The sequence below is a fragment of the Salvelinus fontinalis genome, chromosome 24 (genome assembly GCF_029448725.1).
Source record: "Salvelinus fontinalis isolate EN_2023a chromosome 24, ASM2944872v1, whole genome shotgun sequence".
NCBI lineage: Eukaryota > Metazoa > Chordata > Actinopteri > Salmoniformes > Salmonidae > Salvelinus > Salvelinus fontinalis.
The window spans coordinates 1,527,972-1,541,589 of NC_074688.1; the positions used below are offsets into that span (position 1 = coordinate 1,527,972).

A 13,618-nucleotide genomic window follows, 5' to 3' on the forward strand; every position below is an offset into this window, starting at 1 on the left:
TTGCTGACATGTAGCCGACACGATAAAATGGCCAGCAGAAGTATTTACGGTAATTATGATGTTAAATTGTTACAATGTTGCCGATTGAACGCGATACAAATTGAAGTGAATATGATTAGAGTGTAGTTTACTACAGTGTCTGTAAATAAATATTGATCATTGAAAGAAGTGGAGGGCCCTCAACCAATGTGAGTCGAAGTGCAATCAAAAAATGTAATCCTAATTGAAAAGGAAAAGGCAAAACGGGCACATAAACCCTGGGCATCTTTTTTGTTTTGTTTTTCAGAGTCAGTAGAAAGGCCTCTTTAGTGTCCTAAGTTTTCATAACTGTGACTTTAATTGACTACCGTCTGTAAGCTGTTTGTGTCTTAACGACAGTTCCACAGGTGCAAGTTCATTAATTGTTTATGGTTCATTGAACAAGCATGGGAAACAGTGTTTAAACCCTTTACAATGAAGATCTGTATTTGGATTTTTACGAATTATCTTTGAAAGACAGGGTCCGGAAAAAGGGACGTATCTTTTTTTGTTGAGTTTACAATAGGTTAGACTTCTATGGTGAACGAGCGACGCCCTTTTTCATTTTTAATAAATATTGATTACCCATTCATTTGTCTTTGCCTGCAAATTGTCCTCCTAAAAGATAGGCTATATCCTATAGGCCTATGCTAAATATAGCAAGTGTCGCTGTAGTTATTCTTGCTGCTTCCTGTTCAGTAGCCATACCTGCGAGATCAGGTGCGCGTATGGTCTCAATTAAATAGAGTAGGATATAGCCTATGCATGGGCAGAGAAGCACAGCGCAGTTCTCTGTCCAAGGAAATGTACTTCCTAAATAGGCCTATAATTAGACTATAGTTTACTACATTGCCTAGACATAGGCCTAAATATTGATCACCCATATTTCTCCATCTAAAAACTTTACCACTCCTAAAATGTAGGCTGTAAAAATAGCTCAAGAGAAAGTGCAACTCTCCAGCATTGCTCTCTTCAAACTACATAAAGCATATTAGCTGAAATTGCCCAGAATCTCTGGTAATTTAATTTCTTAAGATGATTTTGCGCATTTGATATTACTTATAAGGTGTAACATTGCTGGGACCATGGCTGGCAAGTGTGTTGCGTCACATATGCCTAAAATAACATTGTGGGACTGCGGTTGGGTTTGAGACCAGTTCTTGCCAGCGGGTGTGGGCGGGAGCGGGATGAAGAAATCGGTCCTGTGCAGACCTCTACTGTGCATCATCATTAGTGAAGCCTGTAACATTACAGCTGTTTATTACTGTCAGTGTGAAAAATAGATATTTAGCTAGGGAAACTCACAGATCAATAACGTTACATTGCCATACTAATAAAACTCACATTGCACTGAAAAAACGTCAGAATATCAAATCATCAATTGTTTGGCCGATGGGTTCATCGTTTGATTCAGGTCTACTATGATATAGGCAAAAAGAATAGCTAACGTTAGCCAACTTTTGGCTAGCTCTCTCTCTATTGGTACATCAACTGGCGAAAGCTAGCCAAATTCATTTACTTCTGAAAAGGGACAAAACAAAGGCTACAAAAAAATTCTGTTCAAAACCACAGCTGTTAGCGATATGAGTTGGCTATTATTACTATCTGACAGATAACTAGAGTCTAGAGATGACTTGGCTGTGGTAGCTACTTGCTAGTGCAGCTTATTCATTCACCTAAGTCAACAGGGGATAAAACATTAGCTAACTTTATATGTCAGTTACAATACTAGCTCAGCACTGCGAAAAAAAACACTAGTTTAGTATTTTTTCTGTGAAGTTTAACAGTAGTTTCCTTGCCAGCTACAGTTGAAGTCGGAAGTTTACATACACCTAGGCCAAATACATTTAAACTCAGTTTTCAAAATTCCTGACATTTAATCCTAGTAAACATTCCCTGTTTTAGGTCAGTTAGGATCACCACTTTATTTTAATAATGTGAAATGTCAGAATAATAGTAGCAAAGGATTTATTTCAGCTTTTATTCTTTCATCACATTCCCAGTGGGTCAGCACTTTACATACACCCAATTAGTGTTTGGTAGAATTGCCTTTAAATTGTTAAACTTGGGTCAAACGTTTCTGGTAGCCTTCCACAAGCTTCCCACAATAAATTGGGTAAATTTTGTCCCATTCCTCCTGACAGAGCTGGTGTAACTGAGTCAGATTTGTAGGCCTCCTTGCTCGCACACACTTTTTCAGTTCTGCCCACAAATGTTCTATGGGATTGAGGTCAGGGCTTTGTGATGGCCACTCCAATAGTTTGACTTTGTTGTCCTTAACTTCTCTGGGATATGTGGGACGCTAACGTCCCACTTGGCCAAAAGCCAGTAAAAATGCAGCGCGCCAAATTCAAATAAATTACTCAAAAAATCTATCTTTCATGAAATCACACATGAAAGACACCAAAATAAAGCTACACATGTTGTGAATCCAGCCAACATGTCTGATTTCAAAAAGGATTTACGGCGAAAGCACACCAAACGATTATGTTAGGTCAGTACATAGCCACAGAAAAACACAGCCATTTTCCCAGCCAAAGATAGGAGTCACAAAAAGCAGAAATAGAGATAAAATTAATCACTAACCTTTGATGATCTTCATCAGATGACACTCATAGGACATCATGTTACACAATACATGTATGTTTTGTTCGATAATGTGCATATTTATATCCACAAATCTCAGTTTACATTGGCGCCATGTTCAGAAATGCCTCCAAAATATCCGGAGAAATTGCAGAGAGCCACATCAAATAACAGAAATACTCATCATAAACTTTGATGAAAGATACATGTTTTACATAGAATTAAAGATACACTTGTTCTTAACTTCTTTGGGATAGGGGGGCGCTGTTTTCATTTTGGGGAAAAATCGTGCCCAATTTAAACGGCCTCGTACTCTATTCTAGTAATAATATGCATATTATTATTACTATTGGACAGAAAACACTCTCAAGTTTCTAAAACCGTTTGAATTATATCTATGAGTAAAGCAGAACTCATTTTGCAGCAAACTTCCTGTCAGGAAGTGAAAAATCTGAAATCGAAGCTCTGTTCCAGGGCCTTCCTATTAATTTGCTTGAAATCTATGGATATACATGCACTTCATACGCCTTCCACTAGATGTCAAGAGGCAGTGATAGGTGGAATGGGGTGTCTAGCTTGATCTGAGGTCGAATAAGAGCTCTTGGAATGACGTGACCCCTATTTCCTTTGTTCAGCAAGGCGCGGGAAGGAACCCCGGATTGCCTTCTGAAAAGCTTTCGTTATAGACGGCTAATATCTCCGGCTTTGATTTTATTTGATACATGTGATAATATCATCGTAAAGTATGTTTTTTCAATATAGTTTTATCAGATTATTGAAAGTTTATCGGGAGTTTTGGCTTTTTCTGTTCTCTGCGTTTGGTGACGATGGACAGCTTCGCGCCACTTGGCTAGCTTTGATTGCTAATTCGACAGGAGAAAAGGACATTCTAAAACCAAACAACTATTGTTCTGGACAAAGGACTCCTTGTACAAGATTCTGATGGAAGCTCAGCAAAAGTAGGAACCATTTATGATGTTATTTCGTATTTCTGTGGAAAATGTTTAGTACTATTTTCCGCCCTCATTGCAGGCGCTGTCTCGCTATAACGTAAGCTGTATGTCGTACTAAAGTTATTTTTAGAATTCTAACACGGCGATTGCATTAAGAACTAGTGTATCTTTTATTTGCTGTACAACATGTATTTTTTAGTAAAGTTTATGATGAGTTATTTGGTCAGATTAGGTGAGTGTCAGAAATATATCCGGAGATTCTGGGAAAAAGTTGCTACGTTTTCACAATGTATAACCACGGATTTCAGCTCTAAATATGAACATTTTCAAACAAAGCATAAGTGTATTGTATAGCCTGATGTTATAGGACTGTCATCTGATGAAGTTTGTCAAGGTTAGTGAAAAATTATATATCTTTTGCTGTTTTTTTGCGATCGCTAACTTTTGCTGCTGATAAATGGGTTGTGTTTTTGGCTATTGTGGTAAGCTAATATAATGCTATATTGTGTTTTCGCTGTAAAACACTTAAAAAATCTGAAATATTGGCTGGATTCACAAGATGTTTATCTTTCATTTGCTGTACACCATGTATTTTTCATAAATGTTTTATGATGAGTATTTAGGTATTTCACGTTGGTCTCTGTAATTGTTCTAGCTGCTTCGGTGCTATTTGTGATTGCAGCTGCAATGTAAAACTATGATTTATACCTGAAATATGCACATTTTTCGAACAAAACATAGATTTATTTTATAACATGTTATACGACTGTCATCTGATGAAGTTGTTTCTTGGTTAGTGACTAATTCTATCTCTATTTGGGGGTTTTGTGCAAGCTACCTGTGCTGTGAAAGAAATGTCTGTGCTTTTTTGTATTTGGTGGTGAGCTAACATAAATATATGTGGTGTTTTCGCTGTAAAACGTTTCAAAAAATCGGACATGTTGGCTTGATTCACAAGATATTTATCTTTCATTTGCTGTATTGGACTTGTTAATGTGTGAAAGTTAAATATTTCAACAAAAAAAAATTGGAATTTCGCGCGCTGCCTTTTCAGTGGAATGTGGGGGGCGGAACCCCGGGGCTAGACAGGTTAATGCAACCGCTGTGTCAGATTTCAAAAAAACTTTACGGAAAAAGCAAACCATGCAATAATCTGAGACGGCGCTCAGATATAAACAACATTTCTCCGCCATGTTGGAGTCAACAGAAATATGAAATTACATCATAAATATTCCCTTACCTTTGATGATCTTCATCAGAATGCACTCCCAGGAATCCTAGTTCCACAATAAATTGTTGTTTTGTTCGATAATGTCTATTACTTATGTCCAAGTAGCTACTTTGCTAGCACGTTTAGTACACGTGTCCAAACGCTCGCGCAGATCCAGGCAAACGTCGGACGAAAACTTCAAAAAGTTATATTACAGGTCGAATAAACTTGTCAAACTAAGTAGAGAATCAATCTTTAGGATGTTGTTATCATAAATATTCAATAACATTACAACCGGAGAATTCCTTTGTGTCTACAGAAGAAATGGAACGCAAGTCGATATCATGTGGAATGCGCATGACCAGGAACTGGCACTCTGCCAGACCACTGACTCAAACACCTCCCATCCGGCCCCACATCACAGTAGAGGCTTCATTCAACATTCTACAGACTGTTGACATCTAGTGAAAGGCGTAGGAAGTGCAAACATATCCATATCTTACTGGGATTTCAATAGGCGATGAGTTGAAAATCGACCATCCTCAGAATTCTCACTTCCTGTTTGGATTTTTTCTCAGGTTTTTGCCTGCAATATGAGTACTGTTATACTCACAGACATCATTCAAACAGTTTTAGAAACTTCAGAGTGTTCTATATCCAATAGTAATAGTAATAATAATATGCATATATTAGCATCTGGGACAGAGTAGGAGGCAGTTCACTCCTGGCACGCTATTAATCCTAAGTGAAAATGCTGCCCCCTATCCTAGAGAAGTTAAGACATTTTGCCACAACTTAGGAAGTATGCTTGGGGTCATTGTCCATTTGGAAGACCCATTTACGACCAAGCTTTAACTTCCTGACTGATATCTTGAGATGTTGCTTCAATATATCCACATAATTTTCCTTTCCTCATGATGCTATCTATTTTGTGAAGTGCAGCCCTCTTGCAGCAAACCACCCCCACAACATGATGCTGCCACCCCCGTGCTTCACGGTTGAGATAGTGTTCGTCGGCTTGCAAGCCTCCCCCTTTTTCCTCCAAACATAACGATGGTCATTATGGCCACAGTTCTATTTATGTTTCAACAGACCAGAGGACATTTTTCCAAAAAGTATGATCTTTGTCCCCATGTGCAGTTGCAAACCGTTGTCTGGCTTTTTTATGGCGGTTTTGGAGCAGTGGCTTCTTCCTTGCTGAGTGGCCTTTAGCGGCATTTAGGACTCGTTTTACTGTGGATAGAGGTGAGATCTTGCATGGAGCCCCAGGCCGAGGGAGATTGACAGTTCTTTTGTGTTTCTTCCATTTGCGAACAAAAACCAACTGTTGTCACCTTCTCACCAAGCTGCTTGGCGATGGTCTTGTAGCCCATTCCAGTCTTATGTAGGTCTACAATCTTGTCTCTGACATCCTTGGAGAGCTCTTTGGTCTTGGCCATGGTGGAGAGTTTGGAATCTGATTGATTGCTTCTGTGGACAGGTGTCTTTTATACAGGTAACAAACTGAGATTAGGAGCACTCCCTTTAAGAGTGTGCTACTAATCTCAGCTCGTTACCTGTATAAAAGACACCTAGGAGCCAGAAATATTTCTGATTGAGAGGGGGTCAAATACTTATTTCCCTCATTAAAATGCAAATCAATTTATAAGATTTTTGACATGCGTTTTTCTGGATTTTGTTGTTGTTATTCTGTCTCTCACTGTTCAAATAAACCTACAGTCTAAACCTACCATTATAGCCTGATCATTTCTTTGTCAGTGGGCAAACGTACAAAATCAGCAGGGGATCAAATACTTTTTCCCCTCACTGTATGCTCAACTCCCCCGTGCTGGTCCAGCCAGCCTTCCAGAAGCTTTGCCTTCACACAGCCTGTCAGCCCGCTCTGTGGTGTCCATGCGGTCCTAAATCCAAATTGTCTGAACACTCCAAACAACCTACCCAACCGCTCCTAAACCACACCTTTGCCGCTTTTTGTGTCATATTGCAATGATAAAACTGGGGGGGGACAAAAATGCAATTTCAGAATGTGGAGGGGACATGACCCCCCCCCCCCCCCCCCATCCCCAGTGAAAGTTGAGCCCCTGCAATTAGCAGTTTCTCGAATTCCAACCCCACAAACAATATCCTTCGCTTTCAGACTAGCTTAGACTCCCTGGTGTGACAGAGCAAATAACAATGGAAGTGCCAGATAGCTTGATTTGTTCAGATAACAGTGTCTGTGTGCGTTTCCACTCGGCTAAAGTGCCAAATTAGGACATTATAAAGTTGCTTTCGTCTTCTTTTGTTTCCGACCCAGTTGAGTGAGCAAGCCGGCAGACGGCCAGAGTTCCCCCTCCAAAACTCCTTGGCAGCTTCCTGGAGACATACCCTCATCGGAGCTATTGTATTAGAGATCTCAAGCATAAAAGGTGAACATTTGATCCCTCCACTCGCTCCACCTATGAAATGTCTGCAGCCATCAAACGAACAAGAGGAGGACTCCATTGAATGGCGAACAAGTGCAAAGATCTATTGGGTTCATTTAACTTTCCAGGGTTTCCGCACCATAGTGTCCTTTCACAGGACCAATTCGGAAAGTATTCAGGCCCCTCAACTTTTTTCCACATTTTGTGCTGCCAAAGGTGCTTCAACAATGTACTGATTAAAGTGTCAGAATACTTACGTAAATGTGAAATGTCAGATATTTTCTTTTATACATTTGCAAAAAATCAACAACAAAAAAGTTTTTGCCTTGTCATTATGGGGTATTGTGTGTAGATTGATGAGGGGAAAACACTATTTAATCCATTTTAGAATAAGGCCTTAATGTAAAACAAGGCTGTAATGTAACAAATTGTGGGAAAAGGGAAGGGATCTGAATATTTCCCGAATGCACTGTATGTCTACACAGCTGGGAGAGGATTTCATCTCTCCCACACTACAGGACGTCTCTCAAAAAACCCTAATTTAACAATGGGGAATAAGGGAGCATAGTAGCATATGTAGCTGTCTTTATACAGTGAATTCGGAAAGCATTCAGACCCCTTCCCCTTTTCCACATTACAGCCTTATTCTACAATGAATTAAATAACAAAATCCTCAATCTACACACAATACCCCATAATGACAAAGTGAAAAATGTGAGAGAGAAAAATGATTAAATACATTTTAGAATACAAAATGTGGAAAAAGTCAAGGGGTCTGAATACTTCCCGAATGCACTGTATGTAACACAGAAGAACCAAGAAATGAAGAGCGACCCCACGGCTGTCTTTTTGGGCTTTTATGTAGATCTGCAATGGTATTATGAAAAGTCAGGACAAGAATACATCAGTCTTCAATGCACCATCTGACAAGTTGTTCTTTCTCTCTGTGTTTTCCCGGACTGAGGAGAACGGGCGCTACGGGTAGTACCAGGATGTTAGTAGGTGACGTAAGCACCCAAATAAAATACATTTAATGAAATAAAAAACACAGATGTTAATATCATAAAGCTCCTGTAGCTGCCTCAACATCAACAGGCAGTAAAGTTCCTGGCGATCTGATTCCCCCTTCTTTCTGAACTTGGAACATTCCTGTTCGCGGGCTTGGGCCACTGACCCTTAACCTGGATGTTCTGTTCTGTGTTGTGTACTATTCTAATAATGTGAACGTTGATGGAATAACCATTTTAACTCTCCTGCACTCACCCCTTCTTAATTTCGGCAAACTTTAAGACATAATGTAAGACTTCTTTTTCACCATGGGTAACCTTGACCTAAAGACGTCCAGAAGGACAGCAAAGAGACTTTTCCAGGTAGAAATATGCCCTTATACATATAACCTATGACCTTCTAATAAAGAATGTATCATTCCCTTAATTAGATCGATTAAAAGAGGTCAATAGATTATCTATTGATCTATCCTCTGGGCCTCTGTTTCACTGGGGGTTCTGTCACTTAGGCCTACACTTCAACAAAAGTTGATAGGTCTCGGGCCCCCAGGTGGAGCAGTGGTCGAAGGCACTGCATCGCAGTGCTAGAAGGTGTCACTACAGACAACCTGGTTCGAATCCAGGCTGCATCACAACCGGCCGTGATAGGGTCCCATAGGGCAGCGCACAATTGGCCCAGCGTCGTCTGGGTTTGGCCAGGGTAGGCCGTCATTGTAAATAAGAATTTGTTCTTAACTGACTCAGTTAAATAAAGATGAAATAAAATGTTATCAGGGCAGCAAGATGCTCTTTTTTCAGGCTCAACGATCACTTGACTCATTGACTCTTCCAGTTCGAGTTCTCAAGGAGCCGTTTGGCTGTTTCTGTGCTCTTCCTCTCTCTGGTTACTCGTGCTCTTCTTCTAGTAGATCTGATGCATCCAGAGCAGCTGACTGATGCACTTCTACTGCTGACGCCACCTCAAATGCTCACTGATGTCCCTTTCCTACTTGTGTCATTTTCGGAAAGAGCACTTGCATTATCCCTATTCATCCTTGAGGAGCTCCATGCGCTTGAGCTAGCCGTGTCTCCGGAGATTATGTCCTCTCATGTTTACTCAAATCAAAGTTAATTTGTCACGTGCGCCGAATACAACAGGTGTAGACCTTACAGTGAAATGCTTACTTACAGGCTCTAACCACTAGTGCAAAAAAGGTATTTGGTGAACAATAGGTAAGTAAAGAAATAAAACAATAAAAAGACAGTGAAAAACAGTAGCGAGGCTATATACAATACACTACCATACAGACACCGGTTAGTCGGGGTGATTGGAAGTAGTATGTACATGAATGTATAGTTAAAGTGACTACGCATATATGATAAATAGAGAGTAGCAGCAGCGTAAGAGGGGTTGGGGGGGGGGGGGGGGGCACAATGCAGATAGTCCGGGTAGCCATTTGATTACAGGCTCAGGAGTCTTATGGCTTGGGGGTAAAAACTGTTGAGAAGTCTTTTTGTCCTAGACTTGGCACTGGTACCGCTTGCCATGCGGTAGTAGAGAGAACAGTCTATAACTGGGGTGGCTGGGGTCTTTGACAATTTTTAGGGCCTTCCTCTGACACCGCCTGGTGTAGAGGTTCTGGATGGCAGGCAGCTTAGCCCCAGTGACGTACTGGGCCGTACGCACTACCCTTTGTAGTGCTTTGCGGTCAGAGGCCGAGCAATTGCCGTACCAGGCAGTGATGCAATCAGTCAGGATGCTCTCGATGGTGCAGCTGTATAACTATTTAAGGATCTGGGGACCTATGCCAAATCTTTTCAGTCTACTGAGGGGGAAAAGTTGTTTTCGTGCCCTCTTCACGACTGTCTTGGTGTGTTTAGACCATGATAGATTGTTGGTGAGGTTGACCTCAAGGAACTTGAAACTCTCGACCCACTACAGCCCCGTTGATGTGAATGGAGGCGTGTTCAGCCCTCGTTTTACTGTAGGTCACGATCAGCTCCTTTGTCTTGTTCATGTTGATGGAGAGGTTGTTGTCATGGTACCACACTTCCAGGTTTCTGACCTCTTCCCTATAGGCTGTCTCATCGTTGTTGGTGATCAGGCCTACCACTGTTGTGTTGTCAGAAAACTTAATGATGGTGTTGGAGTCGTGCTTGGCCACGCGGTCGTGGGTGAACAGGGAGTACAGGAGGAAACAAAGAACGCAACCCTAGGCGGCCCCTGAGTTGAGGATCAACGTGGCAGATGTGTTGTTGCCTACCCTTACGACCGGAGGGCGGCCCATCTGGAAGTCCAGGATCCAGTTGCAGAGGGAGGTGTTAAGTTCCAGTGTCCTTAGTTTAGTGATGAGCTTTGTCGGCACTATGGTGTTGAACGCTGAGCTGTAGTCTCAGAACACATAGGTGTTCCTTTTGTCCAGGTGGGAAAGGGCAGTGTGGAGAGCGATTGAGATTGCGTCATTTGTGGATCTGTTGGGGCGGTATGCAAATTGGAGTGGGTCTAGTCTCGGTGCAGATGTTGCCTGTAATTCATGGCTTCTGGTTGGGATATGTACGTATGGTCACTGTGAGGGGGAAGTGGTCGATGCACTTATTGATGAAGACGGTGACTGAGGTGGTAAATTCCTCAATACCATTGGATGAATTCCGGAACACATTCCAATCTGTGTTAGCAAAACAGTCCTGTAGCATAGCATTAGCGTCATCTGACCACTTCCGTATTGTGCGAGTCACTGGTACTTCCTACTTTTAAGATAGAATTATGATCAGATTCTTTGTACGAGGGTGAGAGAGAGCTTTGTACGCATCTCTGTGTGAAGTGGATTAAAGGTGGTCTAGAGTTTTTTTCCCCTCTGGATGCACATGTGACATGCTGGTAGAAATTAGGTAAAAAGGATTTAAGTTTGCCTACAGTAAATTCGGCCATTAGGAGCGCCGCTTCTGGATGAGCATTTTCTTGTTCGCTTATGGCCTTATACAGCTCGTTGAATGAGGTCTTAGTACCAGCACTGGTTTGTGGTGGTAAATAAGCAGCTACAAAAAATACAGATAAACTCTCTTGGTAGATAGAGTATCTAATGATAAGCTGTAGACCACACTACCTCAAGCGAGCAATACCTTTAGAGACTTCCTTAATATTAGACATTATTCACCAGCTGTTATTAACAAATAGACACACCCCCACCCCTCGTCTTACCAGATGTAGCGTTTCTGTCCTGCTGATGCACGGAAAACCCGGCCAACTGTAAAGTATCTGTGTCGTCGTTCAGCACGACTCGGTGAAACATAAGATATTACAGTTTTCAATGTCCCGTTGGTGGGATAGTCTCGAACGGAGATCATCCAGTTTATTCTGCAGTGATTACACATTGGCCAATAGAACAGATGGTAGAGGCGGCTTATCCATTCGCCGACGAATTCTCACAAGGCACCCTGATCTCCGCCCCCTGTATTTACATATTTTCTTCATGCAAATGACAGGGATTTGGGCCTGGTCTCGGAGAAGGAGTATATCCTTCGCGTCCAACTCATTAAAGAAAGAAATCTTTGTCCAGTTTGAGTTGAGTAATCGCTGTTCTGATATCCAGAAGCTCTTTCCTGTCATAAGAGATGGTAGCAGAAACATTATGTACAAAATACGTTTCAAAGTATGTGAAAAAACACGAAATAGAACAGTTGGTTAGGAGCCCGTAAAACGGCAGCCATCCCCTCCTGCACCATCATTACTATCAATACATTATTTACATAAGTATTTAGACCCTTTGCTATGAGACTTGAAATTGAGCTCAGGTGCATCCTGTTTCTATTGATCATCCTTGAGATGTTTCTACAACTTGACTGGAGTCCACCTGAGGTAAATTCAATTGATTGGACATGATTTGGAAAGGCACACACCTGTCTATATAAAGGTCCCACAGTTGACAGTGGAGATTGGAGAACATTCCAGAAGACCCACCATCTCTGCAGCACTCCACCAATCAGGCCTTTATCATAGAGTGGCCAGATGGAAGCCACTCCTCAGTAAAAGGCAGCCCGCTTGGAGTTTGCCAAAAGTCACCTAAAGGACTCTAAGACCATGAGAAACAAGACTATCTGGTCTGATGAAACCAAGATTGAACTCTTTGGGCTGAATGCCAAGCATCACGTCTGGAGGAAACAAGGCACCGCTCATCACTTGGACAATACCATCCCTACGTTGAAGCATGGTGGTGGCGGCATCATGCTGTGGGAATGTTTTTCAGCGGCAGGAACTGGGAGACTAGCCAGGATCAAGGGAACAATGAACAGAGCATAGCACAGACAGTACCTTGATGAAACCTGCTCCAGAGGGCTCAGGACCTTAGACTGGGGCGAAGGTTCACCTTCCAACAGGACAATGACCCTAAGCACAAAGCAAAGACAACACAGGAGTGGCTTCGGGACAAGTCTCTGAATGTCCTTGAGTGGCCCAGCTAGAGCCCAGACTTGAACCCGGTCGAACATCTCTAGAGGTACCTGGAAATAGCTGTGCAGCGACGTGCCCAATCCAAGCTGACAGAGCTTGAGAGGATCTGCAGAGAAGAATGGGAGAAACTCCCCAAATACAGGTGTGCCAAGCTCGTATTGTCATACCCAAGAAGACTTTAGGCTGTAATCGCTGCCAAAGGTGCTTCAACAAAGGGTCTGAATACTTTTAAATGTGATTTCAGATTTTTATTTTTATACATTTGCGAAATTTAAAAAAACGTTTTGCTTTGTCATTATGAGGTATTGTGTGTCGATTGATAAGGGGGGAAAACTATTTAATCAATTTTAGAATAAGACTAAAGTAACAAAATGTGTAAAAGAGGTCTGAATACTTTTCGAATGTAGCATACAGTATGCTACAGTAGAAAGGACAACACGATATACAGAAAAAAAGGCACTTACTTTGATAGGAACGCACACATGTGCAAAGTTATTATTTGTAAGGAAAACAACAATGAAGGCAATGTGGGCGCAAGTCAGAAAATGTGCCAGGGGGAAAAAGTTTGTGCAAGGCCTGTTCTGACTAGAGGTGTGCAATGTCTTCATACTTGATCTGGGAAAACACTGGGGAATTGCTTGGGCTCTCATGAAACATAAATTGTCCGTAACAGTGAAATGTTCCTGTTTGAGAGAAACTTTTCCAGGAGAGAAATCACTTTGTTCAATGAAGCCTGATCACTATTAGTGCACGTATAGTGATGGGTCAGGCTAGTGTATTAGAAACATTGTCACCTCATAACCTGGATCATCCACTCTTTTTCCCCTGTCTTTGCAAGCACTCATTGGCAATGTCAATTGCTTTGTTCAGTCTGACCCAATAATCCAAGCAGCTCCCTGACTGTCTTGGTAAGGTTTCATAGAAGTATCCTAATGGAATTGTGGATTAGATTCCCTCCAAAGTGCCACTCAGGATGTTGTATATGGCTTCAGGGTCTCTGTTAATATTAACGA

General features: G+C 41.6%; 1 protein-coding gene across 1 annotated transcript in view; it reads right to left on the reverse strand.

Moving 5' to 3' along the window:
- LOC129821728 (beta-1,3-glucosyltransferase-like) overlaps positions 1-13,618 on the reverse strand; it is a 154,996-nt gene that overhangs the window by 89,178 nt on the left and 52,200 nt on the right. The window lies entirely within an intron of this gene.